Source organism: Podarcis vaucheri, assembly GCF_965113315.1.
Source record: "Podarcis vaucheri genome assembly, chromosome: W".
NCBI classification, from domain to species: Eukaryota; Metazoa; Chordata; class Lepidosauria; order Squamata; family Lacertidae; genus Podarcis; species Podarcis vaucheri.
This window is the reverse complement of record NC_138757.1, coordinates 33,306,330-33,328,229: the sequence shown is the minus strand read 5'-3', so window position 1 is coordinate 33,328,229 and position 21,900 is coordinate 33,306,330. Positions and strand designations below refer to the sequence as shown.

Genomic DNA, 21,900 nt, shown 5'->3' with positions numbered 1-21,900 from the left:
GCGTGACACTCTTAATCTCAGGGCTGCGGGTTCAAAATGTGGGGTAATAAGCAAAGGATTTTAGGTATACTAAAAACAACAAGACCGCCCATAAAATGTATGCTATTGCCATGCCAATATGAGAGGAAATTAGTTGGAGGGAGGCAAGGGATGGGGCCACGGACCCCTGATTGGGAATAAGGGAACTAGATGGTCCTCGGTGTCCCTTCCAACTCCACAATTCTATGATCCTGTGTCTTAAAGACAAATCTTGAGGAATAGTGTGTGTGTTTCTGTTTGAACTTTCCCAGCCTTTGTTTTATTCTGATTTGTGCTTACGTCCCTACTCCCCACGTGTAGAATTGCTATACCTTTGGATTTTCCTGGACATTCAAGCGTTTCCCGCATGGACACTTGTTTCCAACGGCCAAATCCCGGCGGATGGCAACCCTACCCACTTGTGCCAGATTGCCTGGCATACATTACAAGCATCTAGTCACATAGATTCTCCAGAATCCCGGGGCTAGCCCACCTGACGGGAAGAGTCCGCGACCAGAAGGAGGAGGAGTACCAGGAAGAATGGACAAAATTCAAAGATTCTTTAGCTGAATATGTCAAGATAACCTAACTGGAAAAGCTTGCAAAGATGAGATAGGCTTAGGATTTAAATATGTAAGGATAGGAATTGAGATGTTTCAAGCTAGATTAGAAAGAATGAAAGATGTGAAGTGATCAAGTTTTTTTTTTTTTTTTTTTTAAGAAGATTGATTTTGGAAAACTGTTAAAATGAAATACAATGAAATTCAACCAGGGGGATTTGAGGAAGTCACTTAACAATGTTATCAAGATTGGTTTAATTACAATTAGGATGTTTGTTTGTTTGCTTGTCTCAAATATTTTTTGGAAAATTAATTTAAAAATCTGAAAAGAAAAACACCATAGATTATCCAGAATCCCAAGCAGCGACATTGTGAAACTTTCATAGGAATAAAAGGTAGGGGGGAAGGAGGCACAATGTCAAGCAGGCAACAGAATAAACCCGAGCACTGTGGGTCTAAAACCGGCCCCTGAATCTCTTGCTCCCCACTCTGCCCTTCTAACAAGAACATTTTTTTGCTTGCTGGATGGCTGTGTGCAATGAGAGCTCAGTCACTGAGGAAGGGTGCTGGCCCGTGGGAGAAGTATGTGCTTGGCATGCAGGCGATCCAAAAATCCATTCAAGCCCAAAATTCCAGTTCTCGTGTTTTCTGTCGAAATGGCTAATTTAAAGGGGAATAGCATGGTGCCTTCCACAGAGTCAGCCCATCGAGCCGCCTAACTCCTTAAGGGAGGACCAGAGCTCGCTGGTGATGCAGGTCCCAGAACAGTCTCCAGCATCTCCAGGTGAAACTGAAAACATCACCTGCCTGGAACCTTGTAGAGCCACTGCCAATCAGTACAGACAGTGCTGAGTTAGGTAGCGAGGATCCATCCACCATCACCCTTTGCCCGAAGCAAAGGCACATCGGGAATAGCATGGTGGGAATAGCATGGTGCCTTCCACAGAGTCAGCCCATCGAGCCGCCTAACTCCTTAAGGGAGGACCAGAGCTCGCTGGTGATGCAGGTCCCAGAACAGTCTCCAGCATCTCCAGGTGAAACTGAAAACATCACCTGCCTGGAACCTTGTAGAGCCACTGCCAATCAGTACAGACAGTGCTGAGTTAGGTAGCGAGGATCCATCCACCATCACCCTTTGCCCGAAGCAAAGGCACATCGGGAATAGCATGGTGGGAATAGCATGGTGCCTTCCACAGAGTCAGCCCATCGAGCCGCCTAACTCCTTAAGGGAGGACCAGAGCTCGCTGGTGATGCAGGTCCCAGAACAGTCTCCAGCATCTCCAGGTGAAACTGAAAACATCACCTGCCTGGAACCTTGTAGAGCCACTGCCAATCAGTACAGACAGTGCTGAGTTAGGTAGCGAGGATCCATCCACCATCACCCTTTGCCCGAAGCAAAGGCACATCGGGAATAGCATGGTGGGAATAGCATGGTGCCTTCCACAGAGTCAGCCCATTGAGCCGCCTAACTCCTTAAGGGAGGACCAGAGCTCGCTGGTGATGCAGGTCCCAGAACAGTCTCCAGCATCTCCAGGTGAAACTGAAAACATCACCTGCCTGGAACCTTGTAGAGCCACTGCCAATCAGTACAGACAGTGCTGAGTTAGGTAGCGAGGATCCATCCACCATCACCCTTTGCCCGAAGCAAAGGCACATCGCTGGTCCAAATCTTTGAAAGACTTTCCCTGCTCACCAAGCCACCTGCCCTCCTTTATGCATTGCGGATGGCTTATCAAAGGGATCCTCACTGCAAGTCTCATCAAGGCAGACAGCTTGATGAAATCTTGGCGCCCTTTCTTTCAAAATGCTAACAGGGACAATGGCACCAGTGGACCTCTGAACTCACAGGGTGCAGCTTACTTGGGAGCCATCAATTGTACACATTTGGAATGGCCCTTGAGAAATGATGGTCTGCCTATATTCAGCAGCTTACCACCTTGTTGTTTGTTAAAAACTTGAATAAAAAGCATGCTTAAAACAAAACAGGAAAAATGAAATTTTGCTGGCTTCTCGAGAAAAGAATAATGCCTCATTATTTGTATCTGCTTTTAAATGTTGTTTCTCTTCTCTTTGTAATGCGTTTTACTGGGTCTGTGGTCATTTTAAGTTGCTTACCTTCTCTAAAATATATAAATCTACTCGACAGGAAACTTTTATTATCCAAATACAAACCCTCTTTTCTTTCTTGGAATGTCCTCCATGGAAATGAGATGAGCAACTGGATAGCAAAATTCCTGGAGTGGGGAGGAGGGTTCAGTGTTCTAATAGATTAGATATGGACAGTCCTTCAGTACAGCAAAACTTAACACTTTGAAAGCTTTGAGTCCTTTCCAAAAGGACTTCACCCACTATTTAGGGGGGAAGTATGTCAGAACTGACCTTCTGCAGTACTGATTCCACATTCTTGGACTCCTAATCTTACACGTAAGTTAGAGCTGGAACCATCTCAGGCCCTATGGCTCTTGAAATGACCATGACCTATTGAGCAAAACCACAGAATCCACCTCTCTGGTGACTAAACCCCACTTGCTTTTACAAAATAAATTAACAGCAGAGGAAAATCATGGAAGAAATAAAATGGCTTTTGAAATTAACTGTAATAGGTTTGAGTTACACGTGCGTAAACTGCCGCCGTTCTAGGCTTAATTGCCTTGGTTAAACCGTTCTGACTGCACAGTCCATCTCAGCGTGGCTGCCTCAGTCGCTAGCAGAATCTGTCTGTGGGCGTTTCTTAAACCTTTTCCAGCATAGAAGCTGTCTGACTCCCAGTCGCCTCCTCCTCTCACTGCGCGGGAGTCTCCTGCGCAGGGAGGGCGTGGGTAGTGGAGGACCTGTGCTCTCCTCACTGATGTCCAGAGAAGAATCCCAGAGCTCTCCCTCCGCTTCCCCCATTTGCCCCCCTTTATCCCTGGTGTTGTGCTGATTTCCTTCCTCCTCTACCGAGCTGCTTCTCCCCCTGGTGCTGGGTCCTTCGCCTGCAGAATCTGGGAGCCTCCCCTTCGCCTCTCGCTCTGATGTCAGTTCCCTGACATTAACAAAGGCGATTCCTTTTATCCACTTGTATTACGGGACATGTTCAAAGCGCCCCTCAGGAGAAATTCTGTAAGCAAAGGTAGCAGATACACAAGGACACATTGCTAAAAGAAACAAAGGGATTTGGAGGGACCATGAGTGAACAGGTAGTACCAGAATGTACAGAATTGTACCTAGAAAAAGGTTACAACTGGATTACCTTTTTGTAAACAAAAACAACAACAACCCCCAAAATAAAACTCGGAAGCAGCAGGATTCCTTAGGAACTCTTCAAAAAACAAAACACAAAACTGCATATCCCTACCTAGTCACCAAATGTGAGGGGAAACGTAAAAGTTCCATGATATATTATCGAAGGCCTTTTCAGCATCCACAAAGATTAAAATAGCTTGTTTTTCATTCCTGGCATTCAGATATTCCAATATGTTTATTATGTTTATTATATTATCTTTCATCTTTCTGCCAGGAAGAAAGCCCGCTTGATCCTTATGTATAAATTCTTGCAATACTTTTTTCATTCTCTTTGCTAATATACTCGCAAAGATTTTATAGTCAGTGTTCAACAGCGAAATAGGCCTATAATTTTTAACCTGTGTCAAATCCGAATCTTGTTTTGGGATAAGTGTGATAAAGGCTTCTTTCCATGTTTCCGGAATTTCACAGTTCTTTAATATGTTGTTTATGACTTCTTTCAATGGTATAAGTAGGGTGCTTCTCATTTCCTTATAATATCTGGCTGTAAATCCATCTGGTCCTGGAGCTCTTCCTTTTTTCAATTCCTTTATTACCTCTTTTATTTCTTCTGTTTCAATTTGGGCGTTCAAAAAATCTTTGTTCTCCGTCGGGATCTTCTGCACTTCTTTTTCCTTTAAAAATCTTTCTATCTTTCTCATATTATTCTTTTCCTTGCTTTTATATAGTTGTCTGTAGAAATCCAAGAATCCTTTTCTAATGTGTTTCGGGTTTTCTATTTCTGTGCCGTCAATAGTGATTTTGTTTACTGTATTCTGTTCCTTTCTCTTCTTAATCTGCCACGCCAGCCATTTTCCTGATTTATTCGCGAATTCAAAGTTTCTTTGTCTCATTCTTTTTATATTCCCTTCTACTTCCTTATTTATCACCATTGTGAATAGTGTTTGTAGGGTCTTTATACTCTGTCTTATCTTCTCATTATTCGGTTTCTTTATCAATTTTTGTTCATTCTCCATTATCTGTTTTAATATTTCTTTCTTATTCTTCTCTCTGTTCTGATTTTTCTTTTTTTTCTTTTTTAATATTTATAGTAAATTTTATTAAATTCTTGCAAACTACATCAGCCAAAACATACAGACATTTAAAAGGTGAAAATAAAGAAATAGAAAAAATAGAAAAGAAAAAGAATAGAAAATAGATATCAGATTAACACATATTAACATAAAAGAAACAAACTTACAGACATTACACATTGGCTTCCTTCCATCTCGATTTAGGTTAGATAAACTTATAACCATTCTGCAGTTGTATTAGAATACCTCTATACATCACAGGTTTTAAATTCCGTCCACTGTTATTTTTTTAATTCCCAAATTACCTTCAATATAATTTAAAAATTTATTCCAATCATTCTTTAGTTTTACATTTTTTTGATGCCTGATCCTCTGTGACAATCTCGCTAACTCTATATACTCAAATAATTTCGTCCGCCATTCTCTAACCGTGGGGATGTTAGGGGTTTTCCAGTTTTGCGCTAACAGGATCCTAGCCGCCACCGTTGCGTATTGGAAGAATGTTTGATCTTCGCTTTTGATCTCCTCTCCGATCATACCTAAGAGGAACGCTTCAGGTTTTTTTGGGAAAGTGTATTTCAATATTTTCTTTAATTCATCATAAATTTGTCCCCAAAATCTTTTCACCTCATCACAAGTCCACCACATGTGGAAAAAATTACCTTCTATAGTTTTACATTTCCAGCATGTGCTATCCCCGGTCTTGTACATCTTCCCCAGTTTTGCCGGGGTGATGTACCAACGATACATCATTTTTTCTAAGTTTTCTCGGAGAGTAGCACAGGCCGTGAACTTCATACCACTCCTCCAAAGTTTCACCCATCTGTCATGTTCCAGGTTATACCCCAAGTCTCTAGACCATTTGACCATGACACCCTTCACCTTTTCATCTTTAGTTTCCCAGTCCAACAATTGATTATACATTTTGGAAAGAAGTTTAGTATTGCTTTCTAGGATTTCCACCTGGTATTTGGACTTTTTTTCACTCATCCCTGTTTTTTTATGGTCATACCACAGCGCACTAATTTGGTGAAATTGTAACCAACCAACTAATTTGTCCTTTAACTCTTCATACGGTCTAATTTTCCACCCCCTTTCTGACTTAACTAAAAGATCTTCATATGTCCATCTTTCACCCTCTAGATTTAATTTTTTAGTTGTTAAAATATCAATTGGTGAAAGCCACCAGGGGGTATCTTTTTCAATGAGCTTTTTGTTCCTGTTCCAAACTTCAATTAACGGACCTCTAATAATATGGTTAGAGAACTCTTTATGAACTTTTCCCTTGTCATGCCACAAATAGGCATGCCAGCCAAATCTAATGTTAAACCCCTCCAAATCTAACAAATCTGTATTTTTCAAGATTGCCCAATCCTTTATCCAACAGAGGCAAGCGGCCTCGTAATATAGCCTTAAGTTCGGAACTGCAAAGCCCCCTCTTTCTCTTAGATCTGTGAGGAGTTTAAATTTAATTCTAGCTCTTTTCCCTTGCCATATAAATTTAGCTAATATTTTTTGCCACTTCTTAAGGCATGCCGTGCCTCTAATTACCGGGATGTTCTGGAACAAAAACAGTAATCTTGGGAGAATACTCATCTTGATCGCGGCCATCCTTCCTGTCCAGGATAATTTCAACCTATTCCAGATATCTAGGTCTTTCTTAATTTCTTTCCAGACCTTAGTATAGTTATCCTCTACTAAGTTTATGTTTTTCGGGGAGATCCATATTCCCAGGTATTTTACCCTTTTCACTACTTTAATACCTGTTTTTAACTCTAGCTGATTCTTACCATCTTCAGCCAGATTCTTTGTTAAGTTTTTCGTGTTTTTTTTATTTAACTTAAACCCGGACAATTTACTGAATTCCTCTAACAACTCTAGGGCGTTACTAGCACTTCCTATTGGGTCTTCTAATGTCAGTACCAAGTCATCAGCATAAGCCTTTAATTTATATTCTTTTTCTCCAATTCTTATACCTCTTATATTTGGTGTTTTCCTTATTTTATTTGCGATTATTTCCAAAACCATAATAAATAAAAGGGGAGACAGCGGACATCCCTGTCTTGTACCTTTCGCGATTGTAAAAAAACTGGAGAGGTTATTGTTAATTATCAGCTTAGCCCTTTGGTCTGAATATATTGCTTTAATACTTTCCAATAAAGGGTCTTCTATTCCTGCTATTTTCATACATTGTATTAGAAACTTCCAAGAAACGTTATCAAAAGCCTTTTCGGCATCGATGAAAATTAACGCCGCCGGTATATCTATCCTAAGATCTAAATATTCAATAATGTTTACTATATGCCGTATATTTTCTTTTAGTTGCCTGTTGGGAAGGAATCCCACTTGATCTTTATGTATTGATTTTGTTAGGTATTTCCTGAGTCTGTTCGCTAAGATATCTGCGAAGATTTTATAATCACAGTTAAGCAGCGATATCGGCCTATAATTTCTTATATCCATTTTTTCAGTGTCTACTTTTGGTATTAAGGTAATGTGAGCTTCTTTCCATGAGTCGGGGATCTTCCCTCCTTGCAAAATATCATTAATAACATCACTAAACACCGGGGCAAGATGTTCCCCCAAGATCTTATAATACTTTGAAGACAGTCCATCCGGACCAGGTGCTTTCCCAGGTTTCATCCTCTTAATGGCTTCCTTAATCTCATCTGTTGTAATCCTCTTGTTTAATTGAACTCTTTCTTCGTCAGTTAAGTACTCACCTCTGCACTCTTCCAGGTATTTTCCTATTTCTGCATTATCTTCCTCTCCTTTTTCGTATAACTTTTCATAAAATTGGAGAAACTCTTTTTCTATTTCACCTGGGTCTTCTATTATTGTATCTTCCAACATTATTTTATTAATCACATTTTGCTTCTTCCTTTTTCTTAATTGCCACGCCAGTAGTCTCCCCGTTTTGTTTGCTGATTCAAAATATTTTTGCTTCATAAATTTAATTCTCCATTCTACTCCTTGGTTTAATATTGCAGAATATTGTGATTGCAGCATTTTAGATGTTTGCTTAATCCTTTCATCTCCCGGGTTTGTTATTAATTTTTTCTCGCAATCCCTTAACTGGGTAAGGATTTCCTCTTTCTTATGTTCTCTTAATTTCCTTCTGTAATTATTTTGTTGTATTAAAAAACCCCTTAACACTGCCTTACTAGCATCCCAAACTATGTTTATTGGTGTATCTTTATTCAAATTTAAGTCAAAATAACTTTTCAGGGTACTTTTAGCTTTTTCAGTCACCTCCTCAACTTCAAATAGGTATTCATTCATCCTCCACCTATATGGTCCTGATGTTGCACGTTTTATTTCCAAAGTTATTGGACAGTGATCAGATAGGGTTCTAGGTTGTATGTCACATTTCATTATTCTTGTCGAAAGTACTCTTGATACCTATATCTGATCAATTATGCCCCAACTCTGGTGAGGTTCTGAGAAGTGCGTAAACTGCTTCGTTATGGGGTTTTTATGCCTCCATATATCAATTAAGTCTAAGTTTTCCTCAAGATTGCTAAATGATCTCGGGAGCTTCCCTTGATTCAATTTCCCCTTTTTTCCACTTTTATCAATTTCTGGTAATGGTACACCGTTCATGTCTCCGAGCAAGATTAATTTATGATTTTCTAAATCTAACAAAATTTGTTCCAGTTTTTCAAAAAACTCTGCTTTATCTGTGTTTGGGGCATAAACCGTTACCACATTGATTTTTTCCCCTTGATGGTTAAGTTGTATTCCCAATATTCTTCCCTCCTCATCTTTACAAACTAAAACAGGGTCCCATTTTTCCTTAACGTAAACCACCACACCTTTTTTCTTGTTCACATCCGAGTTAATAAACTCCACCCCTAATCTTTTGTTTATCAAAATATGTTTATGTTTTTTGGCTATATGTGTCTCTTGAAAACAGATCACATCATAATTCTTATTTTTCAAAGCCTTTTCAATTTTATTCCTTTTAGATTTTTCATTTAGCCCATTCACGTTCCAAGACAAAAGTTTCAGCGATGGTGTTATTTTTAGCTTTTATGTATTCTAAACGGGTTACCAAATTTATAATCTAGAACCTCTACTCCCTGAGGGTTCCTCCTCTTCTGCCGCATCTTCTCCCAACATGGCTTCTTCCTCTTCAGCTTCTTCTTCCTCTTCCCTCTCATCTTTCTCCCCTCTCCTCTCCTTCCTTCTTTTTCTCTCTTCTCCCCCACCCTCCCTATCCCTCAGCCTGTTCTCAACCTTACCAAGTTCTTTCTCATACCTTCTCAAAAATTTCTCCACCTCCTGAGTATTCATCAATTTGAATTTTTTGTCTTTATAGAAAAAGGTGATCCCTTCAGGGAACTCCCATCTGTATTGTATGTCATTTCTTTTTAAAACGCCTACTATTTGTTTGTACCCTTCTCTTTTGCGTAACAGTCTTACTGGAATTTCTTTGTAAATAATAATAGGCCTGCCATCGATTATTAATTTTTTTTGGTAGCTCGTTTTCAAAATTAAATTTTTCATCTTGACAGAGTTAAAAATCACTAGACAGTCTCCAAGGAGTTTCTTTGCATTTATTTGTTGCGGGGTCATCTTTATTCTGAATGCATTCTCTATGGAGAAGGCCACCTCTTCTTCTTTTAATCCCAACCACCTGGATAATTCCTTAGTCATTTTCCTTTTTATATCTTCATTCATTTCCTCACCAACTCCCCTAAATTTTAGGTGAAGTTGTTTCTGTCGCATTTCTGCCATAGCTAGATTATCCCAGATCCTATCTTGTGTTTTATTTACCTCTCTCACTTCCTCCTTAATTCTTTCTGTCTCTCTTTTCTGTTCTCTCATCTCTCTCTGCATTTTTTTGTTGGTTTCTTCAATTATTTTAGATTTAGTTGACAGTTCTTGAATTTTAATTGAAAGTTCTCCAACTGCCCCCTCTATCTTTTTATCAATCATCTCCTGCACTTCTTCTAATTTACTTTCCATGCGTTGTTCATTTTGTTTAAACTCCTCTTTTATCTTTAGCCATAAAATGTCTAGGTCTTTAATCTCTTTAGTTTCTTCTTGCCATGATGTCTTCCTTTCTCCTGGAGTCCCTCCCCCCTTTTTCCCATCCCTCCCCGACATTTTCAGTCAAATCTCTCCCTTAAAGGGCTCACAATCTTTTTCCTTGGGTCCCTTAGATCTCTTTTATGAACTTCGGGTGGCTCCTTTTACGCAGCTCTTACATGGCTTTTGAGATCAATGCCCAAACACACTTATAGAAAACGAAAAAACGAAGGCGCGGCCTAGAATCTTCCGCAATACCAAATATTCAAATAATCAATTAACCCTGCTATATCCAGTATTACCCCCAAAACAGAAATATTTTAATAACAGTACTTATTTCCACCCGGAATTTTACTCAATTATGACCAAATAAATCAAATAATTATCAGTAAACCCAGAGAGTAGAAAAAGGAAAGGAGAGAAAAGAGGGAGAAAAGAAAAAGGAGAAACAGTCTGCTTCTGGATTAGCGCTCCACCAAAATCTTTCCGTCCGGGCCACAACAGTTCTGCTTTCTTCAGCCGCTTATCGGCTCAATCTGGCATCAGAAAGGAGGGGAAAAAAATGTAAGTCCACAGACGAGCTCTGGCAGCATGCCACTTATTTTACCGCTTATTTAAATACTGTTCTGTAGAAGGAAAACCGAGAAGATGAGTATCCAAATGTCCAAAAAAGCCGAGCGCGGAGGATTGGAGTGGTCTTAGCAGTCCATATTGAGGGGGGGTTAATGAACTCAGTAATCCAGGTTTAATAGTCCAGATTTTAAACGTAGTTTAGGGAAGAAAAAGGAGGGAAGGGAAGAGTAAATAATATACGTTAGGAGTGAGTCTCTTTGAGGAGTCTTCAGGAGATCTGTGCACGCCCTTCACTCTGTTTCAGATTCTAAACGTCTGTACTAAAGTTATAGAGCGTCTGTTCTAAAAGTTTTGTGTTTTTTTTTAAATTTTGGCTGGGGGTTTTCTCCCAAACAGAGAAAACTTTTCTTGAAATAAAGGACGAAAGAACAAAAAGAAGGCAGGAAAAAGCACACAAGCGGGGTTAACTAAAAACTTCCACTTGGCATCTTCTTTATTACTTTATTACTTTATTACTTTATTACTTTATTACTTTATTACTTTATTACTTTATTACTTTATTACTTTATTACTTTATTACTTTATTACTTTATTACTTTATTACTTTATTACTTTATTACTTTATTACTTTATTACTTGCACTTTATAGTACCATCATAAAATTACCCCAGGCTACGTTGCCATAGGGTTTTCGATCAGTACTCACTCAGTCAGACTGGCAAAAGCTTCCTTCTTTATTCCTGCAACTTTGTTTCCTGCGCCATTTTAAGTCCTCCACCGGATGGACTCCGCATACAAATCCAAAGACATCCAGGGTCCTCTCAGCTCAATTCCAAATCCTTCGCTTTAAAAAGAAGCTAGACACACTGGAGAATCCGTTCTCGTCCTTATGGAAGCTCGTCGCCTTTCCCAGCAGAAGCTAGAGGCATCGCAACACGGAGTCGGTGCTCTCCCATTTGCGCTCACGGTCTCGTCGTCCTCGAGTCCTCTCTCATGGAGAAAACCAGAAAAAACGGCGAAACCGCTCCCACGCTGCTGGACGGCCTGTCCCCCAAGGGTCTCCCCCTTGGGATTTTGGGGGGGCGCAGTGCCTTTGCGGCTCCCCCAAGCCTCCGCGTTGTTCAGAAAGCCTAAGTAGGGCTTTCTGCGCTTCCTCACTGTCCGCGACCGAAACCGGAAACCTCTCTCTGTTCTTATTTTTCAAAGCGTTCTGCTGGATAAAGAAACCTCTCATCACTGCTTTGCTGGCGTCCCACACCATGTTCATTTTTGTTCCCTTATTGCAATTATTCAGAAAGTACTCTGACAAATATTTTTGAGCATTTCAACTATCTTCTGATCTTCCAAAAGGTAGTCGTTCATTCTCCATCTAAACGTTCTGTCTTCGAAACCCTTTAATTCGAATTTTATTGCACTATGATCCAAAATCACTCTTGGTTGAATTTCAACTTTCGAGATTCTTGGGGTTAGTTCATTTGGGACCCAAATTTGATCTATTCTTGACAGAGATGGATTTGGATCAGAATAGAACGTAAATTGTTTCTCTAGCGGGTGTCTCAGTCTCCAAATATCAATCAGGTTGCAATTCTTTATCATTGAAAAGAAAGTCTTAGGTAATTTTCCATCTTTACCCACTCCAGTTGATTTCAATCTGTCCATTTCCGTTGACACCACTCCATTCAGGTCTCCCATTATTATGATTTTCTGATCCATATATTCAAACAGTTTTTCTTCTAGGTTTTTGTAAAAGTCTGTCTTGTTTGCATTTGGTGCGTAGATCCCGACGATTATTATTTTTTCTCCTTGCCACTTTATTTGGACTGCCATAACTCTGCCTTCTTCATCTTTAAAGATTTGTTGAGCTTCAATATTTTTCCTGATGTACAAAACTACCCCTCTCTTTTTACTCCTATCTGAAGATACAAATTCATTTCCCAGTCTTTTGTTGATTAACATTTTTTATGCCTTCTCGCCACATGTGTTTCTTGTAGACAGATGATATCCAAATTTTTCTTTTTTAAATGTTGTTCAACTTTGTTTCATTTTTTTTATCATTAATCCCATTAATGTTCCAGGTCCATAAATTCAACTCCGTTTTAGCCATTTTGAGTTCTTTGTTATAAATTTTATAATTCGTCTACCTCTTCTTCTTCTTCTTCTTCTTCTTCTTCTTCTTCTTCTTCTTCTTCTTCTTCTTCTTCCTCCTTCCTTTTTTCTTTTTCTAACTCCTCCGGATCCACTCCTCCTGCAGCCTCCATTCCTAGTTCCGCTCCTCTTGTTTCTTCATCCTCGCTTCGTAGCTCTTTGTATTTTCTCAAAAATTTTCCCAATTCTTCCAGGCTCGTGATTCTGCGTCTTTTACTTTTGTAAACAAAGGAGATCCCTTCTGGGTATTCCCATCTAAATTCAATGTTATTCTTTGTTAGAATCTGTACTTTTTAAGAATCTGTACTGTTGGTTTATATGGGTCTCTCCGTTTAAGAAGCCTGATCGGGATGTCTTTAAAAATAATTATATAATTTCCTTCTATATTCAGTCTATTCTCTCTGTTCTTTTGGAGAATCTGGTTTCTCATTTCCCTGTCCTTAAAAGTAATCAGGCAGTCTCCTGGAAACTTTCTTGCCTTGGCTGATCTTGTCTTCAGTCGAAATGCACTTTGCACAGATTTTGTCACTACTTCTATATCCATCTCCATCCATTGTGCAATTTCTTTTATTGGTTTCTCTTTGATATTTTCCCCTTGCTGTTCTGGGACAAGTCTCAATCTTAAATTCACTTCTCTCTGCCTGAGTTCATTCATGGAAATCGCATCCCAGACCTCCTCTTGAGTTTTGTTAATTTCTGACATCCCCACCCATATTCTCTCTTCTTCCTTCCTCATCTCCCTCATTTCCACTCTTGTCTTCTTCATTCCCTCTTCCAGGTTCTGTGTCCTCTTGTTCACGTCCTTCAGTTGCCCTTTTAATTCATTAACTGTAACATCAATTTTTTTGGATAATGATGATTTACAACCTGAAACTAGTAGTTTACTTAGTCCCATTAAGTCTGAGGAGTCTGACTCTCCTTCCGGACTGAGACGTTCAGATAGAAAGAGGCAGAAGCCACAACGATTTGCAGATGAACATTTTAATACTGTGTATGCCAATAAGGCGGTTTTTGAGCCAAAAAGCTACAATGATGTTCAGAACTTACCTAAGCACCAAGCTGCAAATTGGTATAAAGCTATGAACTCTGAGATAGCTTATTTAAAAGAGCATAACACTTGGTCTCTTGTACCACAAACCCCAGATATGAGACTTATTGATTCAAAATGGGTTTATAGAGTTAAAATGAATGACAAAAATGAAGTTGTAAGGTACAAGGCTAGATTAGTTGCTAGGGGTTTTCAACAAATTCCAGGCGAAGATTGTGATTTGTGTTATTCACCAAGTGTAAAATATGAAACAGTTAAGCTTTTGTTAAAAGATGCATCACAATGTGGACATTCTGTTTATCATTTAGATATAAAAACTGCATATTTGTTTGCAGATTTAAAAGAACAAATTTTTACGCGTGTTCCTGAAGGCATAGACGCCGCTGAAGGTTTGGTATGCAAATTAAATAAATCCCTGTATGGTCTGCACCAAAGTGGAAGGAATTGGCACCAAACTTTAGCAAAAGAATTGCTGGATATTGGTTTTTCGCAAGGAAAGGCAGACAATTGTGTGTTCATAAAGGAAAGGGCAAACTCTGTAACAAAAATATGTGTGTATGTAGATGACGTGTTAATTTCTACAAAAACTAAACAGGAATATGAACAGGTAGTATCACAGTTACAGAATAAATTTGATGTGGTGGAATTAGGCATAGCTAAAAATTACTTATCCATGCAAATTGAGAAAGGCAAAAATGGATCTTTTCAAGTTCATCAAACTGCAAAAATTGATCTAGTCAAAATGCTATGTTTAGAAAATGCAAATGGAAAGGAAATACCTATGGTGTGTGGTTTCACCTTTACAGGTAAAGATAAGCCATTTCCTAACAAAACTTTGTATCGTTCTGCTATAGGCAAGCTAAATTTCATTCAAAGAATCTCAAGACCAGATATAACTTATGCTTTTCACTTTCTGGCAAAATTTGTGGAAAAGCCCACTACGCAATGTTTCTCTGCTCTTAAGAGAGTGGTAATGTACCTTAAACATACCAAACACTATAGGTTGCAGTTTACATCAAGTATTGACAAAGGTTTTGAAAATTTATGCGATGCATCTCATGCAGTGGAACAAAATAATTGCAGGGGTGTGTCTGGTATGGTGTTTTGTTATAACGGTTCTCCATTTGACTGGAAGTCCCAGACACAAACCATTCTTTGTCTCTCCACAACTGAGAGTGAATTATGTGCATGCGTTCAGGCCACTCGTGATGTAGAATGGTATCTGCAAGTATTCGCAGACCTACAGATGCAAGTAACACTACCAGTAAAAGTTTACCTTGATTCCCAGAGCGGCCTTGCTATCCTGTGTTCAGAAACCAATACGCAGCGAACTAGAGTCTTAAGGTTACGTTTACAGTTTGTAAAGAAACTAATTGCTGACGAAATGATTGTATTTCCATTTGTTCCAGGTGACAATCAAATTGTGGACATTTTTACAAAAGCACTTCCAAAGGTTACACATGAAAGACATGTACAAAATATGCTTTGTTTTGTTCCACAATAATGAACCGCAGGGGAAATGTTGAATGCTTTCTTTAAATGTAAAGGTTCATCATTGTTCCACTCGATGTGTATGTCTTTAAGGGGCCAGAGCAAGGGCCAGAGCAAAATAACGAGACCCAGCTTTACAGCTGTGAAACATAGCAGGTGCTGCTGAGTTGTGTTAATCAAGCTGTGTCAGCAATTGGGTGTAGTATATAAGGAGCAGCACCTAGCTCTCCCATTACCCTGGGGGATGGGTTGGTGGTTGGGTCATGTTTGTTTGTTAATGTATTTAGTGTAAAAGGAGTTTTTGTTTTTCTTATTAAAACCTTGTTTAAGTTATTTTTGAGTCCCTTTTTAATGCATGGTCTCCCCAGCAAGCTCTCTGCAGTGCTACCATACTGCAAATAGCCAACATGCTACAGTTTAATTTTCTGCATGCCATCTGCTGTTGTGGAACAAGTCATCCCCATGATCCCTCTAGCCCAGTGTTCTCTAGGGCGGCCCACAGAAGCTCTCAAGGGTTTCAGACAAAACATTTGTTCACTTCAGCATATAGCAGTCCAAAGAAATGTAGAAGAAGAAGAAGAAGAGTTTGGATTTGATATCCCGCCTTTCACTCCCCTTCAGGAGTCTCAAAGCGGCTAACATTCTCCTTTCCCTTCCTCCCCCACAACAAACACTCTGTGAGGTGAGTGGGGCTGAGAAACTTCAAAGAAGTGTGACTGGCCCAAGGTCACCCAGCAGCTGCATGTGGAGGAGCGGAGACACGAACCCGGTTTCCCAGATTAAGTGACTACCGCTCTTAACCACTACACCACACTGGCTCTCTAGTGTGTGCTCTAGAAGGTCACAGGCTCCCCCGTCTTTGGGGTAGAGGTCTGACGTCTGAGACTAGATCTGTAGGACTCATAAACATTTCACTCTGTAGAGATGAGTAGTCGGCACCGTCCGAGTATAGGAGGAGGGGGGTGGGGGTGGAATACAGGGCTGAGAAATAGAAGAATGCGTTCAATCTCCTACACGAAGCCAGAGCCAATTATGAAGATTGACCAGTTGCTTATAGATCAAATGCATGAATCATGCAGCTGCAAAGAGGTCTACCCAGCCGCTCCCACAGGCAACATGGAATTCTTCTGTGCAATTTACTGTGTTGTTGTTAAAGATGTAAGACAAGCCTATATTGCACTTCATTAAAAATGCCAGGTCACTTCACAACAATATACTGATGGACTCAGTAGAATCAGCAATCAGTACTGGGGCAGGGGCCTTGGCTGGCACCCTGAAATGCACGGCCCCTGCGCCAGTCCTGAGGAGGCTCAAGGCCAGGGGTCAGCAACCTTTTTCAGCCGTGGGCTGGTCCACCGTCCCTCACAGCATGTGGGGGGCCGGACTATATTTTGGAGAGAGAAAATTAACAAATTCCTATGCCCCACCAAGACCCCAGAGATGCATTTAAAATGAAAGGACACATTCTGCTCATGGAAAAACACATTGATTCCCAGACTCTCCGTGGGCCGGATTGAGAAGACGATTGGGCCACATCCGGCCCCCGGGCCTTCGGTTGCCTACCCCTGCTCAAGGCAATTACTTCCTGCACTTCACGTTAACGCAGAAGACGGCCCAGTTGTGCTCAGATGCTCAAAATTCCCTTTTCACCTTTGAATCTTTGGAGGGTCTGTTTCAGTTGGCATCGGGACAGCTCACCTAGCAGTGCAGCTGCCTTTAGTGCAGAGGCAGGAAGTTTCCTTCCTTTCATATTCAGGATTTCTGTACTCACATAGAAATAATAAAATGGTTTCTGCTGTTTGTTAAAAGTCATGAATGAACTCTCACAACTCGTTGATAAGGTAGCTTGCTTGTGTTTCGAGAAATCGTATAAGAGGAGCATTCATAGGACGTTGCACTTGACAGAGTCAATCTAGCCTAGCACTGCCTACACTGACTGGCAGCAGCGCTGCAGGGTTTTCAAACAGGGGACAGTCCCAGCCCTGTCTGGTGGAGATCCTGGACTGAACCTGGGATCTCCTGCATGCAAAGCAAGGCCTCCCTCAACTCGGGAGGCGTGAGTTCTCTACTGTATTTCAACAAATGCTTTCACTTTATCATTTCATTTTCATCTGTATATTTTGTGCACATATTTCCCTGTATATTTTAGACAGAGAGGAGTAGCAATAGGGTTAGAGGCAAGGTTCAGAGTTAGTGTTGTGTGAGCATTTTAAAGCAGTTGAGTTTAAACAGGAGGGGATTTCACCTGAAGAGATGGCCAGCATCGTGAATCTGTAAGTAGGATTTCATCTGCTTCTTTTTTGTAATCTTCTGGGGCGAGGGCTTGGGGTCCCCCATGTTGTGTATTGAGTCAAAGGATTTTATATCTGTATTATTATTGTCTGTATTTGCATTAGGGTAAAGTAACTGCCTTTTGGTTTCAAAGGGTACAGCTACTATTGGTTCATTTAAGCTGCTGTATTTGGATCCTCTGTCTTATTGGTTTCCTCCAAAAGGCTGGACTGTGATTGCCTGATATTGTTCCCTCCAAAATGTATCCTTTCTAGCTAGTCCCCTGTCCCAATAAATGTAGCTTTCCCCTCCTCAGTCTTCAGTCTTGTTTGCTTTAATAAAGAAGTGTTACTAGAGAACTGTCTCCAGCATATTATGTCAAGAGAGCTGAAATCACAAACCCCACGTCACAACACCCCACACGGCCAGCATCCCCATGGAATTCAACCCCTTCCTGAACAGCTTAACTTCTCTTCCCACCCGCCTTCCCATTCTCCCTCAAATCTCATTGCAGCTCAGCTGGTTAGAGGGAGCTGCAGATAGCACCAAGGTTGCAGGCCCGATTCATAACCCACTTTTCATCCAAGCAGTTCAAGGTGGCATTTATGCTTCCCTTATCTTTGCTTTGCTGGGGGTGGGGGTGGGGGGAGTGTTGGAATCCCCCCCATACATGAGATGTAACACTGTGTTCCTGTGGAGGTAATAAGCAAAGGATATTAGGTATACTAAAAACAACAAGACCGCCCATAAAATGTATGTCTTAAATCCACTCCTGAACTACGGAGGGGGGGGTTGCGGGCGCACGCCCCATTCACACTCTCGCGGGGCTGGAGCCAGCCCCGCGGGACTCAGGGAGCCCATCAATATTCATATCGGGTAGCACCAGCCAATCGGGTAGCACCAGCACTTAAGGTCAGGGCAGCCCTGGCTCGCCCCCTTTTCCTCCTCTGCAGCAGCCGCGGTTCGGCTTTCCCAAGGATCGTCGTCTATCCTTTTTGGCCCGTCTTTTATTTTATTTTTTCGGTCCCAGGCGGCTTCCCTCTGCACTGCTTCGAGCCTCCGAGCCGCGTGTGATTTTCACCACCTAGAGAGGAACAGATCGTCGTTCTTCCCGTCGGTTGCCGCTCATCAGCTGAGCCCGCTCAGCCGGCGCCGGCGTATCTCCAGCGCTCCAGGCTCGTATTCCTTACTTCCCCAGCAATCGGAGGGCACAGCGCAGCATTTGTTCAGGTTTTGTTTCCTTCTGGGGGTTTAGATTGTGTCTTTAATTTCGCGCAGCGGCTCTTTGGGCGGGAAGCCATCCGCGGGTTTGCGGGGCAGCAAGGGAGCGTTTTTGTGTGGCTGCAAGGGGAACGTTCGTTTGGTTGTTGTTTTTGCTGTGTGCTTTTGGCGACTTGGGGCTTGTGGCTCGGGCGGTTTAACTTTCCGGTTAAATTTTATGCATTTTGGGGGATTATTTCCTGTCGTGGCTTGATTCCTGTCCGCTGCTCTTAGGGGCGAAATTTTGCCGCTTTGCCTTATTGCTGAGCACGAAGCAGCACCGTTGCTAAGCTACGGGTCCGCCTTCGGCCGCCATTTTGCAATCGCCCACGTGGCTTTAAGGCGGTCGCCATTTTACGAGAGGCAAACAAGCGTGGGAGGTCTCTCCCTCAGTAAGGCCAGGCAGGCAGCCTCTTTACAATACAGCGGCAATAGCGGCAGGACAGGAGGGTTGTAACTCGCTGCCAGCTAGAAATACAATTGCAGTGAACTAGGTGCTCAAAAGGCTGATCTTCCTTAGCTTTCAGGGCTTTATATATTTGATAAATAAGCTCATCTGGTGGATTTAAGGGATTAAAGGCCTCAAAGAGCTCTGCCGTGACACAGACAGTTTGTGGTTGGAATTTTAATTGAAATACATTGAAAGGTTGAGAGGAGGTTTATTTCTGATTGTGTTAAGGCTGTGTATATCCTGCGGCTTCATACATTTAGCAACACGACTTAATATTTGTATTTGAAGGGTTTAAAAGGCAGCAAGGACCTCGGCCTTGACTGGGATATTCTGTGGTAGGAATTCTAAGGGAATTAACTTTAAGGTCATAAGTGGTGGTTTTAATCTGTAGAGGCTGCATAATTTTCCCTGCTGGATATTAACTGTCCTGTTACCTTACAGTTCAGAGTTGCCCTGCAACCCCACTCTTTGCTGAAGCAGGCCATTGATAGACGTTTAGATTAGGTTAAATTAAATTACTTAATAGCCCTGTATATATATATTAATAGTGTATCCGTTAAGTTAATTGGCTATACTCAATTCGGCAATTAGTTCATTTGGTCGGTAAAGCATAAAGGCTCTACATTTCTTGCATTACTGAATCACGTCCAATCTCGGGAGCTGCAGGGTTAGCCCCAAGAGGCTTGTTTCCTGATCACATTTCCTGGCCCAAAGACGTGGCATACGCCTCTTCAGGGTTGGCTACCACGTTGTACTCATTCATAATGTGAAGGTTACTCCAAAGTTTAGACTTATTACCTTGCTTTGACTCGCTGGTGGGCAATACTACCAATACTAATGAATAATAGTAGTATTAATATTAACAATAAATAGTAATAATAATAACAATAACAATAACTATATATATATATATATATATATATATAATTAAAAAATATTAAATAAAATAAAATAAAATAAAGGTGAAATAAAAATTATTTAAACAAAAAAAAAAGAAGAAACAAATTCGGAATAATCATTGGATAGATTCTCTAAGCTAGTAAAGTCATACATACATCCATACATATTTTGGCGTCGTAGCATGGCAAACAGGGGCAACGCTCAAACACCCTAGTCGGGTGCTCTAGTGCCCGTCGCGCCTGCTAATCCACAAGCTATAGCGCAACTCGTAACAGCAATACAGGCTTTTTACGCACAATGCGGGCCCCCACCAGCCCCAACATCTTCCATAGTGGAGTTAACCCAAGATTGCATACCTGACACACCCCCCCCAGCCAGCAGGGACAGACAGGACCCTCCTCATCTACGGCTGGCACGTCGTAGCAAGGGACCAATCGGCCCCAGACACGTTTGCAAACCGCACGTGCACAGAAGTCAAAGTCTAGCGCTCAGAAGACTAAGTCTGGCGCTCAAAGCCTAAGGCAAGTGCGCAGAGGACCAGGCCTCCGAGGGCCACTTCCTCTAACACAAGCCGGGAGGCAATAGGTGTTCCTAGTCTTTTTCAGGATACCTCGGTCCAGCATAGTGTCATCTTCGGATGACGAGTTGCCCACCCAGCAGGCTGCTTCCACCTCCAGTGATCCAGCCCCGCGAGACAGCAGCTCCCGAGGAGGGAAGCGGAAGGCGAAGAGAAAGCACACGTCCAAGAAGAGCAGGAGGAGGGACCCATCTGACTCCGAGGATGAGACAGGTACTTCTTCTGAGAGTGATAGAGATGCGCCCATGGAGACCTACTGGGGGGAGGGCGAAGAGACAGGTGCCCCTTTGTGGGTCCATGAAAGGCGGGCCAATTCGCAACGTAAAACCTTTAACGGGACCCTGGAGTGGAAAGATGGGGCACTTGTCGAGGATGTAAAAGTTTCAACCCACTCAGCTACCGATTTTATTTTGGGTAATCACCTTTCTAAGAGGAAATGGGATAAGATACTGAACGGGGATTATATAGATATGTTCACGCTGCTCCCGCCAGCGCAAATAAAAGGTAAAGGGGAGAAGAAGAGGTATTATGGTAAGATAAGATACAGGACCCCTCGGGCGGAGCGCACGTTTGAGAATTGGCTCAATGGCTATCAGGTGTTCATGGGGATAGTTTTAGGAGGCTATCCAAAACGTGGGATGCACCTTGCTTCTTATCTGGCCCATGTGAGAAGGGCGCGTGAATTAGCAGGAGACGAGGCTGCCATCTCGTACGATGAGGAGTTTCGTAGGAATGCCTCGCTTTTGTCCTCAACGCGATGGGATCAGAGGGACAATAACTGCTGGATGGAGTATGTGGGGCCGAACATCAAAAAGAAAACTCATGACCAAGCAAAAACCGGTAAGGTGGACGCCAAACGTCATAAACAATGCTGGGATTTCAACAGGGGGCTTGCCAGCGCACCTCTTGTAAGTACTTGCATGAATGCGATAAATGTCTAGGCAGCCACCCGGCCATTAACTGCTTCAAGGGAAAACAACAGCCCTTTCGAGGCGGCAGGGGTCACCTCCACCAGGGAAACAGGGGTGCCCCCTCTGGCTCTTCAGGACCTGCCCAAGGGTCAGCAGGGAATCGCTACTAATTTGTCCCTTAACCTAGCTTACTCCCCAATTAAGCTACAACCCCTGAGAACACTGCTGAACCTATATCCCAATAGACAAGCAGCCATCCTTCTGGGGGAGGGGTTTTCACAAGGGTTCAGAATTCCAATTGCCTTCACCCCCAATTCCGGTTGCCCACCCAATCAGAAATCGGTATTAGAGAGACCAGACATT

General features: G+C 41.8%; 1 protein-coding gene across 1 annotated transcript in view; it reads left to right on the top strand.

The window, feature by feature from the left end:
• LOC309523273 (uncharacterized protein) overlaps positions 1–21,900 on the top strand; it is a gene marked incomplete at its 5' end in the record, with an annotated part of 479,716 nt that overhangs the window by 396,370 nt on the left and 61,446 nt on the right. The window lies entirely within an intron of this gene.